This window comes from Chlorocebus sabaeus, chromosome 14 (assembly GCF_047675955.1).
Source record: "Chlorocebus sabaeus isolate Y175 chromosome 14, mChlSab1.0.hap1, whole genome shotgun sequence".
NCBI classification, from domain to species: Eukaryota; Metazoa; Chordata; class Mammalia; order Primates; family Cercopithecidae; genus Chlorocebus; species Chlorocebus sabaeus.
In genome coordinates, this window is record NC_132917.1 from 7,243,688 (window position 1) to 7,262,760 (window position 19,073).

Consider the following 19,073-nt stretch of genomic DNA (forward strand, 5'->3'; position numbering starts at 1 on the left):
GTAATCCACGTTCTTAAGAATTATACGTTATCGGAGTGTCCCTGCATCTTCCCACTGATAGATGAGTTTGATCACCTGGCTCCAATAGGTTGACTGAATTCTGCCATTAAGTATGTGGCTTCCATTTCCTGTAAACTTCCTCTGCAAGATGCTGTCAGTGCATTTAAAGAACAGAAAGTTTACAGGGCATATTTTATGATTTGGTACTTTTTTTTTTTTTTTTTTTTTGAGATGGAGTTTTGCTCTTGTTGCCCAGGCTGGAGTGCAATGGCGTGGTCTCGGCTCACCACAACATCTGCCTCCTGGGTTCAAGTGATTCTCATGCCTCAGCCCCCTGAGTAGCCGAAATTACAGGTGCCCATCACCGTGTCTGGCTAATTTTTTGTTTTTCACCATGTTGGTCAGACTGGCCTTGAACTCCTGACCTCAGATGATCTACCTGCCTCGGCTTCCCGAAGTGCTGGGATTACAGGTGTGAGCCACCACATCTGGCTTTTTTTTTTTTTTTTTTTTTTTTTTAAACAGAATTTCACTTTTGTCGCCCAGGCTGGAGTAGTGCAATGGCACGATCTCAGCTCACTGCAACCTCTGCCTCCTGGGTTCAAGTGATTCTCCTGCCTCAGCCTCCCGAGTAGCTGGGATTACAGGCATTTGCCACTACACCCTACTAATTTTTGTATTTCTAGTAGAGATGGGGTTTTACCATGTTGGCCAGGCTGATCTCGAACTCTTGACCTCAGGTGGTCCACCTGCCTTGGCCTCCCAAAGTGCTGGGATTACAGGCATAAGCCACCTCCCTCAGCTGGTACCTTCTTATTAATAATGATGAAACAGCTGGAAGAATTTGGTTGAGACTATTTTTCATTGCAGTGTCCCACCTAGTGGAAAGTTTGCCACGAAGGAAGCTTGCAGTACTCACCTTCCTCTAATTTTTGGAGACCGCCAATATTTACCTCAGAAAAGCAAATCATGTGAATAATCACATTCACTTTGGTCAGACTGCAAAATATAAATTCTTTTTTATTCTTTATAACATTATGTTGTTATGTTATCGAAGTTCATGATTTTAAAAGTTGTATTCATTACTCTTTTATGATCTAATTGTGTCTTTCCTAATGTCTATCAATACTTTCTGCCTCAAATTCTATTTTCTTCAATATCAGTATAATCACTTCCACAATTTTTTTTTTTTTTTTTTTTGCTTATTGGTTTTCTGGAGAAACATTTTTATTATTTATTTTCAATCTTTCCATATGTTTTATTTTACCCATCTCTGGTGAGCTCTACATTTAAAAAGTTCTCTAATTGGTATAGCTAGATTTACTTCCAACATATTCTTTTGTAATTCTTTAGTGTGCATGCAATTTTTACTGTTTTTTCTTTATATTCTTTCTGTACTCCTTTGGATGAATACATATTGTATATATATGTTAATATATATTATATATACATATATAAAATCCCTTCATGCATACCTCATCCCCACTTCTTAGAAGCTTTATATAATATTTCTATTATTGCAGTAATTATACCTGAACATTTAATTAAATACCAATTATGCTTTTTTCTAACATGATCAATTTACTTATTTATATCCTCATGCCAATCATATAACGACTTCTACTGATAGTCACCAATTATCTTCATCTTCAACATTGTCATTTCTCTTAATTGTTAAAGATTTTATTTGATCTTTTTATAACCTACTATTAATTACAATCAGTATATAACCAAATTTGTCACCATATTTACCAGTTTCTGTGTTCATTTTAAGGGTCATATTTTCCCCCCCCTCTTATTTTGTTTTGTTTTGTTTTGTTTTGTTTTTTTGCTTTGGTATGTACTTGAATGCTTCTTTCAGAGAGGATCAGTATTGGGGAGCAAATTTTGTACCTCTGAGAAAGGTTCTCTTTTCACGTATCTTTGAATGATGATTTATCTGAATATAGAATTCCAGGTTTGCTTTCATTATGTAGTAAACTCAGCCATCAAAATATATTATATTATTATATTCTAGAATGTATTGATCTTGTCAAGAAGTCTGGTATCAGCACAATTTTCTTTTCCTTTTCTTTGAAGAAGTGTGTTTTTTCTCTCTGACACTTTTAAGATTGTGTCTTTATTCTTAATTTTATAGAATTTTAATATAGTATGTCCAGATATGTATTTATTTATATTTATCCTGCTAGGCACTAGTTATGTCTTTAATTGGAGCATTCATGAAATATTCTAACTTATCTCTAAAATTATTTTTTGCGAGTTGCTCCTGAACTGTTTCCTGTACAAATATCCTAAATATGTCTTCTGTCTTAAATGAAGTTCATATTTTTCTGTCTTTGTATTTGTCATGTTTCATGTTGGATCAATTCCTCAGCCTTCAGATTTACATATCATATCTTCAAGAATGTGTCCAATCTAAAGTTTATTCTGTTTATTGAGGACTTTTCCTATGTTTTAAATAATTCAATTTTAATGTCTTGTCTTCTTTATTAATATATTTTCTTATTTTTATAAATATTATTCTTTACCTTAGCTCATAAACATTGTAAACACAATCATGCCATTTATATTCTAGTTTCTTCCTTAATTTTAGTTCATCTGAAGTAAATTCACATTAAATATTGAATTTGGGGGTGTTTTTCTCAGTGTTAGTTTTACACGTGGATTTCAGAATTTTGATTTATAGAATCATCTTGATATTGAATTCCTATTAGAATCTGTGTGTGTGTGTGTGTGTGTAGGGGGTGTTTCTTTCTCTTTCTCAGTGCTCTGGTTCCCCCACATCATCCCTTCTACCTCTCTCTCCCTCGATTTTTAGCTTGAGTCTATCCAATCACAAGTCCTCTGAGTTTATTCAATCACAGGTCCTCCGTTTAGAACCAGGACACATAATAACTCCTCTACTCTTGGTCCTGCATAACATAACAAACAACGTATACTTTAGAAGGAGGTGAGCTACAAATAGTTGAAATTATTTTTTAAATACCTCTCACATATTCCTTTTATGCTCTGTTCTCAAGTGGAAGTAACTTATCTCATCAAGAATCTAGTAAGCATAAGAAGATAAACCAAATAAAAAGGAGTTAGCATGTGAGGTATATTGAAAGAAGGGTGAGTAACAACAGAAACAATTCCGAAGTGTAAACACACAAATTCAGCTTTGTTTTCCAGCATTCAATGACAAGATACAGGTAGTGTCTGTATAAGTCACAGAACCAGTAAAACATAAAAACAAAGTATCTTCCCCTTAAAAGCACAGTTACATCTGATAATTAAGCTGAAGAAGACATTTTTCCGTTGAGAGCTGATTGTATCACATAAGAGGCAGCATGCATAATACCCTCACAATAAATGCTAAGATGAGTTTCACAGGGTAACTTTTAATCATATCCTTCAATTATTCATTGTATCAAAAAAAAAAAAGCAAAAACAGTGAATCAGAAAAAGCAACCTCTGGGACGTTGATGTGGAGGCAAATGTGATGTCACTCGGGCAAGTGACTCTGCATGTCTGGCTTTAAACTGTGACAGACTTCGGAGTGCTTGGGGCAGAGATGACAAACTGGCAATTTACAGGCTGCCTTTGACACACATATAAGGCTTGCTTACTCTATGGTATTGGTTCCCACCGCGTCTGGTTTTAAAAAAAATTAGTTGCAATCATATAAAAAATAGGTGAGTTCACACAAAAATCCAGGTTGTCAGTCATCTTTGCGAAGTGAGACCCTGGCAACACTGGATTTTCATTTTCACAAGGCAACCCCTGGCTGGAGAGTTCCCCTGAGACCGTCAGCTGGTGTGCACCACCTGTTTGCCCAGCGTTCACTACTCTGCACCGTATTCCAGAACACTTCCATTCCGCTCACCACGTCAACTACCTAGATCTCTATGCTGGCAAGCTTTCTCCAGAGGCAAAATAAGACTGACTACTTATTCTTCAAGCCCTCCCATTAATATCACTTCTTCCTGCCCAGCTTTGTGAAGGTTTTAAATGGCAGTTGGTTTAAGATCATTCTTGTGACACCTCTGGGGCAAATTCCAGCCAAATGTGAAGCTCTGTCTTTTACCATTCACTTGAGCTGATAGTGGGATCCAGTCCTTGACATGGATAGTGTCGATTGAGCTAACAGTCATGTTCCCAACCTGTTTGAGGAAATGACTTATTCTCACCAATAACAATGAGTCATCAAGGCCCTGGTTTGTAATAAGAATTGGACGTGGGTTGCTGGCATTTAATGTCACTGTGGAGATGTATATTTGAATCTTTTTCCTGGCTTAGGGGTGAGTGGTGGCCAGTTGTGCTGTATTTTGAAAAGTCCCTAAGACCTTATTTCTCACAATTCTTCCAGCCAAGAAATGCTGCCCCTCTTTGAGAACCACTGCTTTAGTGTATAGCGAGTTAATTTTTGAGGTAAAAAAATGCTAATTTAAAATGTATCTATAACCAATTATGTTTTTAAACTCATCTTCTGTTTACTGAGACCATGGATTAGCCAAAAATATCTCTCAGAGAGTAGGACTTTCAAATTGAAAGAGTGAGAAAGACACAAAGTCCAAGAATTTTCACCCTTGATTTAATCTAGTTAATTCTTTACATAATTTAAGTTTCACATCTTACAGAAGTAAGTGTTGCCTATTTTTTCTCTAATTAGTAAATTACCATATGTCAATATTCTATACATCCTTTAGAACAGATTTTTGTCAAGTTTTATATCAGTTTAAAATAATCTACTTTAAATCACTCAAGAATCGTGAATATGAATTGAGTATATCGGATCGGATCTCAGCTTTCTTCAAAAGATACTTTTTTTTTTTAAAGCACTGCCCAATCCATTGTGATTAAAGCTCCAGACATAGCCAAGACCTTTTTTAAAAAAAAAAAAACAAAAAAACGCAAAATGCTTTAGACTCTGCTTCTCACCTTTCTCCATTAGCCACACACAAAATGGAATGAAAGAAACTTCTTGGAATTATTATAATTCAACACATTCAGAGAATGCATTTGTGCCATATTTTTTTCAAGTGTGTTTTTGTCCTTAAAATTTATTCATTCTGTTTTATCTTCCCACCAGCATCTTGGAGGTCATTATCTTTCCATTAGTGAACTCTCCATTGGCCTTTGATCTGCCACACACCTTTAACCATTCTTCTCAGTGGTGTTTTGGGTCCGACAGAAACTCCCTCCCCATCTCCCCACATCCTCGAGATTTATAAGGACATTTTTCACTGACTACTGTATGCACAAGGGTCTGTTTATTGATGGAAGATGAAACAAGGGTTCACATTGCCTTCGTGCTCTTTGCTACCAGAACAACTCTCAAGTTTTATTCTGTTTTATGTAAATTGGGTCACAGATGTTTTATTGCTGCAGAATGCTTTGAAACTTTTTCATATGTTCAGTGGGAAAAGAAGCCTCTCAAAATTCATGCTGAAATAATTAAGCTTTTTAATTTCACTGTCAATTTATCAGAACAAGTGATAAATCTCTCTTTATACTGCTGCTTCTACAGACATGACGTTTCAGTCCATTTCCTCCCTCGGATTGTCTGAGAGTGCCTTTCTAGAGCAGCTCAGCATGCTGTATGGAAACGCCAACACTTTACTGAAATCTTAGGCAGGTCAGGTAACCCTGGGAGGCGTCAGTTCATACTCCTGGGAACCTGGGGGAACTGGGCCCTGGCTGCTCTGCAGGAGCTTTGCACTGTGGCAAAAGGACTTAATGAGCCTGACTCTGACTCTATTCCCTTTATGCTCAGAATTTCTAGATATATCAACTCACCCCAGAGCAGATTTCCCACCTTTGCGGATGTGGCTAATCCAGTTTTACAGTGTATAATTCGGCAGATGCAGCATGGCAGCACAGAAGTAAAGATCTTGGCTGGATCTAAATCAGAGTCCTCAGCTCTGTTCCTGCCTCCATAAGACCTTGGACAGTTCCTTCATGTTTATGATGCACATTTCTTTGTGTCAAAAATGAGGAAGTGATCCCATTCTCAGTGAGCTCTCTGGTTTCATATACGTATGGATTCTCCCTGAATGCCTGGCACACGCTGAATGGCCAATGAATATCAACGCCCTTCTCTTTCATGAATTTCACAACGTTTTGAATCTGTTAACTTGGGATTTGATGAACCAACATGTTGCTAATTTTTTCAAAAAGATCTGGAGTTGCTTACAAGAGTCAGTACTTATGTGTTCTCCCATTTTATTGTTTTTAGTTGACATAATTTCTATGATGAATGGTAGCTTTCTGGAGTTTAAGTAGAAGAGGCTGATCTTAGGGACTCAGACGTGTCACTTTAGAGCTTTAGAAAGAAACTTGTGCTCATGTGTTCTCAGGAAAAGTCTGGCCTGCCACCTGACATCTGTGCTTTGGTCTTTGTGTCTGAAAAACAACAGCAACTCATTTTTTCCCCAGAGAGCAACCCACTCTATGATTCTCTACCTCCCCTCCCTTCTTCCTTGTTCAAACACTGAGTTCCTTCTATGTGCTAGACCAGGATTCGGGAAACGTCATCTGTAAAGAGGCAGAGAGTAAATATTTTAGGTTTGAAGAGGCAGACAGTCTCTGTTACAACTTGTAAACTCTGCTGCTTTTGCAGAAAAGCAGATAGACAACAGTGAAATGAACAAACATGGTTGTGTTTTAACAAAAAGGCGGTTCTCACTAGCGAGTGATTTTGCCCTCCCGGGCACTTTTGGTAAGATATGCAGAGGGCTTTGATTGTGAGGATGGAGAAAGGGTCCTGCTGGCCCCTACTGGGTAGAGGCCAAGGATGCGGCTAAACATCAATGCACAGAACCTTCCCTCCCCACAGGAAAGAATCATGCAACTCAAAGTGTCAATCGTGCCAAACTGAACAATAAAACTTTACTTAAGGACACTGAAGTTTGAATTTTATATAATGTCATACGTAATAAATATCAGTCTTTTGATTTTTTTTTCAACTATTTAAAAATGTAAGAACCCTTAGCTCATAGTCCATACAAACACTGGCCATGGGTCATAGTTTTTCTACTCCCCTGCAAGAATCTGGAGAAACAAAGAGAAATAGGGAACAGTAAGTTTCCTTAAGATCCCCTCTCAGAGCCACAAAAGCAAGACACACCTCATGCACTTCCTTTTTTTTTTTTTTAAATGAAAAGAAGCTTTATTACATCAAGTAATAAATAAATACAAAGATGCAAACAGTTTTAGTCATTTTCTTCCAGATGTTTTTTCTGACTTAAATGCGGAGCTGAGATCTACTTACAGTCTTAGCATGAACATGTTCGGGGGTCCTTGTTAAGTTTGGTGGGTTGCTGTTTCTTCTATATTTATAAGTTGTGCATTTTTAAAAATTGACTTTGAAGCACGAATAGTCATGCAATTAGGTAAGCAAAAAAGAAGTTACATTAAGCAGAATCTACACTGTGAATGGCAAATGGGAAATGGGAACCGGCTACTGAGTAAAGCATGCTGTCAATATGCGTTAAAAACAAAATCCCTAGAATGGTATTAGCTTATGAAAAGGGAAAAAGAACACCGTGGGTAACAAATGTATTCAAAAGAGAAGATTAAAGAGACAATGATGTCTTGGAGGCAAACTACAGTTTGCTATAAGATAACTTTAGGTGCATCTCTTAAATCAATGCTTAAAAACAGCAAACAAACAAACAAAAAACCTGAGCAGTTCCTAACTACTTGAAATGCAAATCCTAATTAACTGCAAAATCTTTTCTCAATCTTTGAGACTGTAGGTTCAGAGCCACGTGAACCACGGGAGGAAAAACTAAACTGTAACTATTTTGAAAACAAGGGTTTCATCTGAACAGGGGAGCTGAACTGTTACTTCTCATCTTGTAAAAAGGTGGAAATCCTTCAAAACCAACAAGGCAGCTAGGATCTGGCATTCCGGCCCGTTTCTGCTAAGCACTCCCGAACCAGTCCTCCAGCGTGCATCACATCGCGCTCCAGCGTCTCCACGGCGCTCTCGCTCCCCGCCTAAGTGGGTCTGATCTCCTTCCCCAGCTCTTCGATGATGGCCAGCAGCTCCGCGTATTTGCTTTGGGGTACCTGGCTTTTCCCAGCTCCCTGAGTGTAGCCTAGGGACGGTGGCCCGTAGTCACTGAGCAGCCGGTGATACCGTGAAGGCCAGTGGACACTCCCAGCAGCGTTGTGCGCGAACCTTATGCACCTCCTTTCGTTTGTTTGTTTGTTTGTTTGTTTTCTTGAGACGAAGTCTCGCTCTGTCGCCCAGGCTGGAGTGCAGTGGCGCGATCTAGGCTCACTGCAACCTCCGCCTCCCAGGTTCAAGCAATTCTCCTGCCTCAACCTCCTGAGTAGCTGGGACTAGAGCATGCGCCACTACACCCGGCTAATTTTTGTATTTTTAGTAGAGACGGAGTTTCACCATGTTGGTTTTGCAGGATGGTCTCGATCTCTTGACCTCCTGATCCGCCCGCCTCAGCCTCCCAAAGTGCTGGGATTACAGGCCACCTTATCCACTTCCTTGAGGGACCATGTACGTCAGTGGTAGATACAGTCACCAGAAGAATCACAGAGCATTTCCTTGGCAAAACCCACCAATTACTAAGTTAGGGCCCTTGGGTTAAGCTTCCCTGTTCCTATATTTTCTGCACAGTGCTTTGTGTTCTCTGTCCTCCATCACAGTAACTTCTTTGGTTTCCTTCTGGGAGCATTCATTGCAGTGCTGTCTGTCTGGTTATGGACACAGCTGGCCCAAACTGAACACCTTCCATCCTGATATATATCTCCGGCCCATGAAAAATCACCCACAGAACAGGTGGGCAGTAGCTGCATTGAGAACTTAACAGGATTTATCAGGCTCACCTGCAATGCTGTGCTTAGCGCTGCCTGGCAATCTCAGTAACAATCCACACAATTGATTCTACCCTAGAGAGTGTGAAGATCTGAATGCACTTCCTGGCCTTTGAAGCCCTAACGTCTCTAGCTCACCCTGAAAAGTCCTAAAATCCTCATGGTTTATTCTTTTTTAGTGGGGCAAGTGACACACATTTTGTATCTGCAAAGGGTTATGAATAGCCAAATAGATGCTTCTGGTCTTTAGAGATTCCCAGATATCTCATAGTTCTTCCACGTATCTCCTGCTGTGTTGAAAACTTGGTGATCAATCATGCCTCCAGCTGTCCCCAGCACAGAGGGCCCTAACGAGGAGTGAGGGACTGTTTTCTTCCTCTGCTTTCATGAAACACAAGCACAGCAATTATATGAGCCTCTTTTAGCTTCAGTGACCTGGTTACTACATGGGCTCCAACCTGATGGTCTTGCTGGTTTCACAGATAAAAGTTTGATGCAGCCGGGCACAGTGGCTCACGCCTGTAATCCCAGCACTTTGGGAGGCCAAGGTGGGCGAATCACAAGGTCAGGAGATGGAAACCATCCTGGCTAACATGGTGAAACACCATCTCTACTAAAAATACAAAAAAAAATCAGCCGGGTGTGGTTGGGGGGCGGGGGGGGGGGGTGCTGTAGTCGCAGCTACTCAGGAGGCTGAGGCAGGAGAATGGCCTGAACCTGGGAGGTGGAGGTTGCAGTGAGCTGAGATCACGCCACTGCACTCCAGCCTGGGTGACAGAGCGAGACCCCATCTCAAAAAACAGCAAACAAACAAACAAACAAAAAGTTTGATGAAAGGAACTCAGGTAATCATAAACACACACATAAGAAGAGACACACTTCTCAAAATGTTCAAATGTTCAAAACTCAGCTGTAAGCTGCTTTGGATGTGAAAACTGTTTCTACACAGGGTGATTTCATGACTGATAGATTCTTAGATCATCTCCTGAAAGTCTGACTAATCCAGAGTGTGAGTGCAATCTCCTGCTAGCCAAACGACCATGTATAACAATGGTTTTAATAAAGCCTCGTCTATGCTTACACATACAGCTTCATTGACAGTCAGGTTGCTGTGGAATCCTTATTTTTCCTGCTTCCAGGTTGGAAGAAGTCTAAGCTTCTATGAGTGGCCTGCGCAGCTTGCCAAGGTCTGACAATTTCTGCCTCCAGTATCATCTCTGGTCATTCTGTGTGCTAACCCCTGATGGAGATTGCCCCAGTTCAAATTCCAGCTATGGGGTTGAATATGTCATTTAATTTATCTGTGCTTTCGTTTCTCCATATGTAACATGTGTTAATAGTATTTACTGCTTAGAGTTATGATAAAGACTGAGTATATAGAGATAAGTTATTTAGTACACTGGCCCATAGTAAGTGTTCCGTAAATATTTGATATTTCTATTTTGTAATAAATCATTCCTTGAATCTAACAATCAGTACTACTAAATTTTCTTCCCCTACTTGTATATTTGTTCACATCAATTAAATGGGTCAGTAGAACACATCATTTTAATGTTGCAGGAGTGGAATGTGAAGTGCGGAGAGATTAAGTGACTTGCACAAGATCATACAGCTAGTGAGAGCTGACATCTTAATTTCAATCCCTGTCTGTCTTTCCCCAAGTGTAGAAATACTCTTTCATCTGGATTCCACTGTACTGCCTTTCCTATTTTTTTTTTCAGTAGGAATCTGAGACACAGTCATGCAAATATTTTATATCAGACAGTCTTCCAGTTTCACATTGTATTGGTTTTCTGATGCTAAATAACAAATGATCACAAAGGGAGTGGTTCAAAATAATACATGGCTTAACTGTGTCCTCTGCTTTGAGTCTTGTAAGACTGCAATAAAGGAGTCAGCCAGAGCTGAGTTCTCATCTGGAGGCTCAGCTGAGGAAGGGTCTTCATGGTTCACATGGTTGTTTATAGCCTATTTCCTTGTAGGGTACAGAGCTTCAGTCTTGTTTTTGTTTTTGCTGGATGTTGGTCAGAGGCCACTTCTGTTATCTAGAGGCTGGCCAAAGTTCCTAGAAAATTTTCACAATTCTTTTCCATATAAGATTCTAAAACATGGCTGTTATATCATTCAAGACAGCCAAAGGGTCTTTAGAATGAGCCCTATAGGCAAGACAGAGTCTTACAAAATGTAACTAGGTCTCCTCTAAAGTATGATCATGGGAGTGTCACCTACAGCATTGCTGTTTATAATAGCACAGCTTTGTGCATATACACTTTGTGCATATACACTGGCAGAGTATCTGCCAGTAAGGGGGTAAGAATGGACAATCATTACTTCATGACTAGCTGATGATGCTTATAGCCTTTCCTGAACAGCTGTGCTGTAGAAGTAAATTAATATTCTATGTGTTTTATTATCTCACACAAGCTTATAAAGTTTTTTGTCTCCCATGTGGACTCTGAATTGACTACCCTGAAAAATAAATTCTCTCCCCATGGATCCAGCTTGGCACCTGAGAAGAGTTCATTTTTGAATTAATTTCTAGACACAGACCTCTGTGGACTATTTTAGAAAAGCCAGGGAAGCCTATCATACCTCTCCTAGGCAAAACTCTCCAGCATGTCATCATCTGCAGCATCTCTTGTGCTGTTTTCTATGTGCCCCACCCTGTCTGTGCCCCTCCCTCACAGCTCTGCTCTTCCTTATGCTTGTCTGCATCCCAATCCCTACTGCCCATTGCTCTCGAGCCCTGTTGTTGCCTTTGTGGATCAGCCTCATGCACATAGCAGTGCATCTTGCTCTCTCCTGCAGCTCCTCAGCCTCTATTTGATGACCCAAGGCTGCCATCACTGCGTGGATGCATTGATGATCCTGCCAAGGAAGAGATTTTCATATTAATAATGCCTTATGGAGATGAGTTCAGTCTCAGAAAGTGTCCCACATATCAGAACTCCCTAGGAGACTCACAGAAGAAAAATTTCTGGGTAGTTAGGCCTCACAGCATCTTTAGCTGTAAGACAGGGCTGAGGCAACTCCTTCACAGGCTTCCCATTTCTTCTTCTATAACCTCTGAGCAGAACAGCGCTGACAAAGCCTTAGGCTCCCGTGGCCATGACATTAGCTTCTTCCAGTTATGGATGCTGCAGCAGAATTTCTGGCTCTTGACGAGAGGCTGATGCTAGGTTGTGAATAAGGTTATGCTTGATTCTGTTTTTCTAAAACCCTAATGCTTCAGAAAATCTCCTGGAGATTTCTGACAGCTTATTTTTCCACATACTTTTGCTCATTTACTCACTTACTTACCCAACAAACAATTGAGTGCCCATGATATAGAAGACAGGATAGTAAGAAATGAGTGTTTCTCCTCCAGATAAGTTTATATTTCAATGAACTATATTAAAAAGTGTATATCCCATTATGATGTATGTGATTCTTATGATAAACATATAGGGCAAAGTATGTTTTTTATATATATAAAATGTTATATATTAGATTATATATATGTGTGTGTGTATATATATATATATGGGAGAATTGTTATGGAAACATACATCAGGGAGCCACTAGCTGTGGCCTATTTTGGCGGAGGCCTCAGAAAAGAGAAGGCACTGAAACTGGGCCTTCTCAAATAAAGTGGGCCTCATGCCATGCTTGAAATTTTCCTTTAGAACTGCAAGATACAGGAGAGTTTACATAATTATTCATTAAAGAGTAAAACATCACTGGATACAGAATGAAAATCAAAGATTCTAGTCAGTTTTAGAGCCTACTAGAAGACATAAGCAGGAAAACCACAGATTCTGGTCATTTCTATAGCTTACTAGAAGACTAGCTTACTAGTACTAGTGTGTCAGCAATCAGGAATATTTCTGAATCTCGGTTTCTTTATCTATAAGGGGGATGATAAAATCAGCTAGTTTCAATTCAGTTTCTTAGTTACAAACAACACTAATGTATTATAGTGGCTCGATGAAAAGAGAATGCATTGGAAATATATTAGTGGGATCACAGTTTCAATGTGTGGCTGGAGGACCAGGCTTGGAAGAAAGACAAGCATCCATGGAGTTTTCAAAGACTAGAAACAGAAAGTGGACAAAGATATGCTGACCTCTGCACTGCTGAATCAAGAGGCTTGACGTTCAAAGATTGCTTTCTGTTTGTCCCCTTCTCACTACTGAAATTAATAGGAGCTAGTGACTGGCTGAGCTGTGGATTCCTGAACTTCTGTAGTAGGAAATAAGTTGCTGGGGGATGCTAACAGAAAACAGGAAATACTAATAGAACAGGGGATGCCAGTGGAACAGAAAATGCTAATAGGACAGAGGATACCCACAGAACAGAAGATATCAATAGGAGCGGATCTCACATTGAAATATAATCCCCAATGTTGGAGGTGGGCGTGGTGGGAGGTGATTGGATCCTGGGGGCAGATTTCTCATGAGTGGTTTACACTATCCCCCTTGGTACTGTCCTTATGGTACTGAGTGAGTTCTCCTGAGACCTGGTCATTTAAAAGTGTGTAGCACCTCCCCCAACTCTCTTGCTCCTGCTTTCGCTATGTGATGTGCCTGTTTCCTGTTCACCTTCTACCACGATTGTAAGTTTCCTGAAGCCTCCTTGGAAGCAAATGCTGCTATACTTCCTGTACAACCTGCACATCGTGAGCAAATTAAACCTCTTTTCTTTAAAAATTACCCAGTCTTGGGTATTTCTTTATAGCAATGCAACAACAGAAAAATACACAGAGGATGCCAATAGAAGAGGAAATACTAACAGGACAGAGAATGTCAACAGGATATTCTAATACTAATAGGACAGGTGATGCCAATAGGACAGAAAATACTAAGAGGACAGTGGATGTTAAGAGAACAGAAAATACTAAGAGAACAGGGGATGCTAATAGGACTGATAATACTAACAGGAGAGGTGATGTCAACTGGACAGAAAATACTAATAGGACAGGAAATACTAATAGGACTGGGGACGTTAACAGAACAGAAAATACTAAAAGAACAGGGAAGGCTAACAGGACTGACAATACTAACAGGACAGGAGATGCTACTGTTACAGAACAGGAAATGCTAACAGGACAGGAGATGCCAAGAGAACAGGAAATAAACAGCAAAACAGGAAATACTAATAGGACAGAGTTTGTCAATGGAACAGGAAATACCAATAGGATAGGGGACATTGCCCTGAACAACAGAGTGAGTTCCCTTACAGAGTCTAGCGCTATCCAAATGAGACCGTGAATTTGGAAGCATTCTATAAACTGGGATCTTTTATACAATGTTAGGGACATTGCATATCCACTGTGTCTCTTTTTCTATTGTTATTACCTGATAGTGGACTTATCTAATCTGATTTCTCAGATGAGGGCAGAAGAAGGTCTCCTTTTCAATTGCTCTATTCAGTATTTGCATGAACTCTTTCTTTGGGGGAATAGCCAGATACATGCTGACCTGCTGAGCTAAGATGCCACATGTACTTTCCAGTTTCATATTACAAAACCAAATTTTCTATTTATTTTCTACTAGAAATTTTCAATACCCAATAGCTGTTGAAAAACCACATTTTGATGGGAGGTATAAATGATGCAGAAATATATGGATACACTTTTCTTTAAAATAAATACAGACATTAAATCCAAAGGGACAATTGGACTGATATAATTTAGCCTGTCCAAAAGGTCAAAGTGTTTGTGCACTAAAGTAGAAACACACTTGCTTCTTTTCTACTGAATGTGGGAAAGACTGCTGACCATCCAGTGAAGCTCCTTCCTCTTCTTTCATAATACAGGCTTATAGCCTAAGTGTAAGTTTTAGCTTAATTGAATTTCACAGGTTCCCTTGGCGTTGCATTGCCAATGACTAAAGTTTCCTCCTGGTTAAAAGAAGTAGAAGTGACGTGTTGTTTCTTGGTCTGGCACTGATGAGAGTGCCTTTTCCATGTTCCTTTTTCCAGATGTAGTGGTGAGCCCAGATGTAGTGGTGACCCAGTTTCAACCAAGCAGACCATGACAGTATCCTAGGGCAGAAGTCAGCAAATCTTTTCTGTAAGAAGTCAGAGATAATACATGTTTTAGGCTGGGTGGGGTGGTTCACGTTTGTAATCCTAGCCCTTTGCAAGGCTGAAGTGGGCAGATCACTTGAGCCCAGGAGTTCAAGCAGTCTGGGCAACATGGAGAAACCCAGCTGATATGGTTTGACTGTGTCCCAACCCAAATCTCAACTTGGATTTTATCTCCCAGAATTCCCACCTGTTGTGGGAGGGACCCAGCAGGAGGTAATTGAATCATGGAGGCCAGTCTTTCCCATGCTGTTCTCGTGACAGTGAATAGGTCTCATGAGATCTGATGGGTTTATTAGGGATTTCTGCTTTTGCTTCTTCCTCATTTTTCTCTTACCACCACCATGTAAGAGGTGCCTTTTGCCTCCTGCCCTGATTCTGAGGCCTCCCCACCCATGTGGAACTGTAAGTCCAATTAAACTTCGTTTTCTTTCCAGTCTTGGGTATGTTTTAATCAGCAGCCTGAAAACAGACTAATACACTGGTCTCTACAAAAAATTAAAAAAAAAATAGACAGGCACAATGGTGTGTATCTACAGTCCTAGCTACTCAGGAGTCTGAGGTGGGAGGATCTCCAGAGTCTGGGAATTGGAGGCTACAGTGAGTTGTGATCACACCACTGTATGACAGAGTGACAACCTGTCTCAAAAAAATAAAATAAAAAAATAAATAAAATACAAAAGAAAATAAATGTTTTAGACTTTGTGGGCAATGTGGTTTCTGTGTTAGTACTCAATTCTGCCATTAGTATAAAAAAGCAGTCATAGATATTATATAATGAATAGTTGTGTTCCAATAAAACTTTATTTACAGAAACCAGGTGAGAGGACTAGTGTGCTGACCCCTGTGTGTGTTGGTGGTAGGGAAGAAGATGAATGAGCAACGCTTTGAAAAGAATCTAGTAGTTCCATGAAGTACCATAGGAAACAAAACTGCCTTAACACCTGGTTCTGTTAATGGCAGGACTGCTATGTATAAGACAAGTAACTTTTTCTATTATTTAAGCTATAGGTTTATGGAAGTCTTTGCTACAGAAACCTATTCTTCTCAAATATGTGGAAAACCAAAAAGTAAAATAAAAAATCACCTTTTAGAAAAGCTTCATGATTAACCAGATCAATTAATAAAATTCATGCAATAAAATCTCTAAGACAGAATCTTATCTAGACCTGTTTGCACCCCCTATTGCTATGGTTTGAATGTCTCTTCCAAAGTTCATGCGTTGGAAACTTAATCTCCAATGCAACAGTATTGACAGGAGGATCCTTTAAGAGATGATTATGTCATGAGGGCTCTGCCCTCATGAGTGGGTTAATGCCATTATTATGAGAGTGGGTTAGTTATTGAGGGAATAGATTCCTGATAAAAGGATGTGTCCAACCTTTCTCTCTCTCTGTCTCTCTCTCTCTCTCTCTCTCATACACAGAAACACACTCCCTCTGTCTCTCTCTCTCGCCTTTCCTCTTTTTGCCATGAGATTATGCAACACAAAGGCCCTCATCACATACTGGTGTCATGCTTTTGAACTTCCCAGCCTCCAGAATCATTAATGAAATAGATTTCTGTTAATTGTAAATGATTCAGTCTGTGGTATTATTAGAGAAACACAAAATAGAGTAAGACATCAATGATATCTAGAATGAGCTGTTTACATAGTGTTTAAATAATGTTTTATGCCTACTTTATTACTTTATATTATCTTCAAAACTATTATTTATTTATTTTTTTTTTCTAAGGTAGAGTCTCACTCTGTTGCCCAGGCTGGAGTGCAGTGGCGTGATCTCGGCTCACTGCAACCTCCACCTCCCGAGATTCAAGCAATTCTCTGCTTCAGCCTTCCAAGTAGCTGGGATTACAGGTCCCCACCACCACACCTGGCTAATTTTTGTATTTTTAGTAGAGATGGGGTTTCACTATCTTAGCCAGGCTGGTCTTGAGTTCCTGACCTCGTGATCCACCTGCCTTGGCCTCCCAAAGTGTTGGGATTACAGGCATGAACCACCACACCTGGCTCAAAATTATTATTAATATTAGAACAGCTTGTGCTCCAAGCTACATTCATACATATTATTTTTGGAAGAAAAATAATAGCTTGGACCATGTTTTGGATAGGAGATAATAATAATTCGGTTATACATCTTATGGAAAATGTGTACAAATTACAGTGTACCTAGAACAGTAGATTACAAATATGCCAGAGGCATTATGATAGAATTGAGATTGTACTCTAAAAAATTAAAATATGCTACCTCTGTTTTAGTTAGTGTATTAGTTCATTTTCATGCTGCTACGAAGAAATAACCAAGACTGGGTAAGTTATGAAGAAAAGAGGTTTAATTGACTCACAATTCCACATGGCTGGAGAGGCCTTAGGAAACTTACAATCACAGCGAAAGGGGAAGCAAACAAACCCTTCTTCACATGGTGGCAGGAGAAGTAAGTGCTGAGTAAAGGGGGAAGCCTCTTATAACACCATTGGATCTTACGAGAACTCACTAATATGAGAACAGCATGGGGGGAACCACCACCATTATTCAATTGTCTCCCACCAGGTCCCTTGCCATAATATGTGGGGATTATGGAATTACAACTCAAGATGAGATTAAGGTGGGGACACAAAGCCAAACCATACTAGTTAGTTTGGTCTGCTATAACAAATTACCATAGACTGGTGCCTTAAACCACAAACATTTATTTCCCACATCTCTGGAGGCTGGGAGTCCAGGATCAAACCACTGGCAGATCCAATGTCTGGTAGTGGGTTGCTACCTGAATTACAGATGGTCATCTTGCTATGTCCACACATGGAGGAGAACACATAGAGAAAAAGCAAGTTATCGTATGTCCTTTCATGGGGGCACTAATCCCACTTTCGGGAATTCTGCCCTTATGACCTAATCACCTCCCAATGGCTCCACCTCCTAATCCATCACCTTGAGGTTTAGGATTTCAATATATGAATCGGGGGAGGAATGTGTAAACATTTAGTCCCTAGCAATCTCTATCTTTAGTTAGCCAAGAGGAAACATACCAAAAAAATGTACTTTGAAAATAAAAATATAAGCATGTAAAATAAAAATTTACTTTGGTCCTAACAGAAAAGGGCAAAAGCTATAGAGAAATAGATTTTACTTTCTGAACAAGTAGTTGGAATAAATGGTAGTCTATATTCTCAGACATGCAAAGACACCATCTTCCTTTGTTCTGATAACAGAATTTAATTTTATTTCAGCATTCCCTCCCCACCCTCAGTGGTGGAAATGCATTCTCAGGCTACTCAGTATCTTCACCTTTTAGGAGGTGTGCCCACATTTGGTGCAGAGTTTTTCTGTTTCCAAGGTGCTGAGCATGTGTGGATGGGGTTATCTGGCCTTCACTGCTGTTACCTAACCACACTGACCAGTTGTAACATCCCAATTCCATTGACTATGTGGTCACCAGTCCTCAGGGGATACCACTTGCTCTGTGTCCACTCTCGTTCCAATGGAGGGCTTTCCAGGATAGCTCTGTGTGCCTAGAGCAGACTGATTGCCAGTCCTGGAAAATATGAAACTCAGGCTCATCTTGGTTTCCTTTTACCTTTACCCTCAGCCTGGAATTAGAATGGAGTAGGAATATAAACAAAATGATGTTCTCCTCAGCAAGCATTCTCCCAGTATTTTCTTTCTCACCTCATTCCCTATTTTTTGGAAAGATAATGTTGAGTGTTATTCCCCCTTACCCAAATTCTGCTGAGTCAAACTTTTCATTTAGAATAAGCCTGGAAAGCCCTGGCAGCTTTCTGAATAGGGCAGTTTTCTGCATAGATGAAGCCGTTTAATATTTCAGAATATCCTGCTTCCAGAAGGACTACCCTATTGCCAGAACTGCAAAGTTGCCTTGCAAGGTAGTGAGTCACTCATCACTAGACATGATCAATCAAACTCTCATCAGTCACTTGTTTGGTAGGCTGTTGAAAATTTTAAGCAATACATCAAAGGCTGGCTCAGTAGAAAGTGGGATCAAACCAAGACAATGATAATAACCTCTGGTGTTAGTTAAAACATTCACTGATTTTTCTTACCCTGTTCTGAGATGCCCTAAATTAAAATCTAAAGGGGTAAGAAAGATGGTTGATATTTTAAATAAAATCACCAACTTATTTTTATCCAGGCGTATTTTGAACGCACTGGTGTTCCACTTGATCC

The 19,073-nt window shown here is 39.8% G+C and overlaps 1 pseudogene; it reads right to left on the minus strand.

Moving 5' to 3' along the window:
• Positions 1-7,477: 7,477 nt before the first annotated feature.
• LOC140713267 (uncharacterized) lies at positions 7,478-11,664 on the minus strand (annotated as a pseudogene).
• Positions 11,665-19,073: the final 7,409 nt, after the last annotated feature.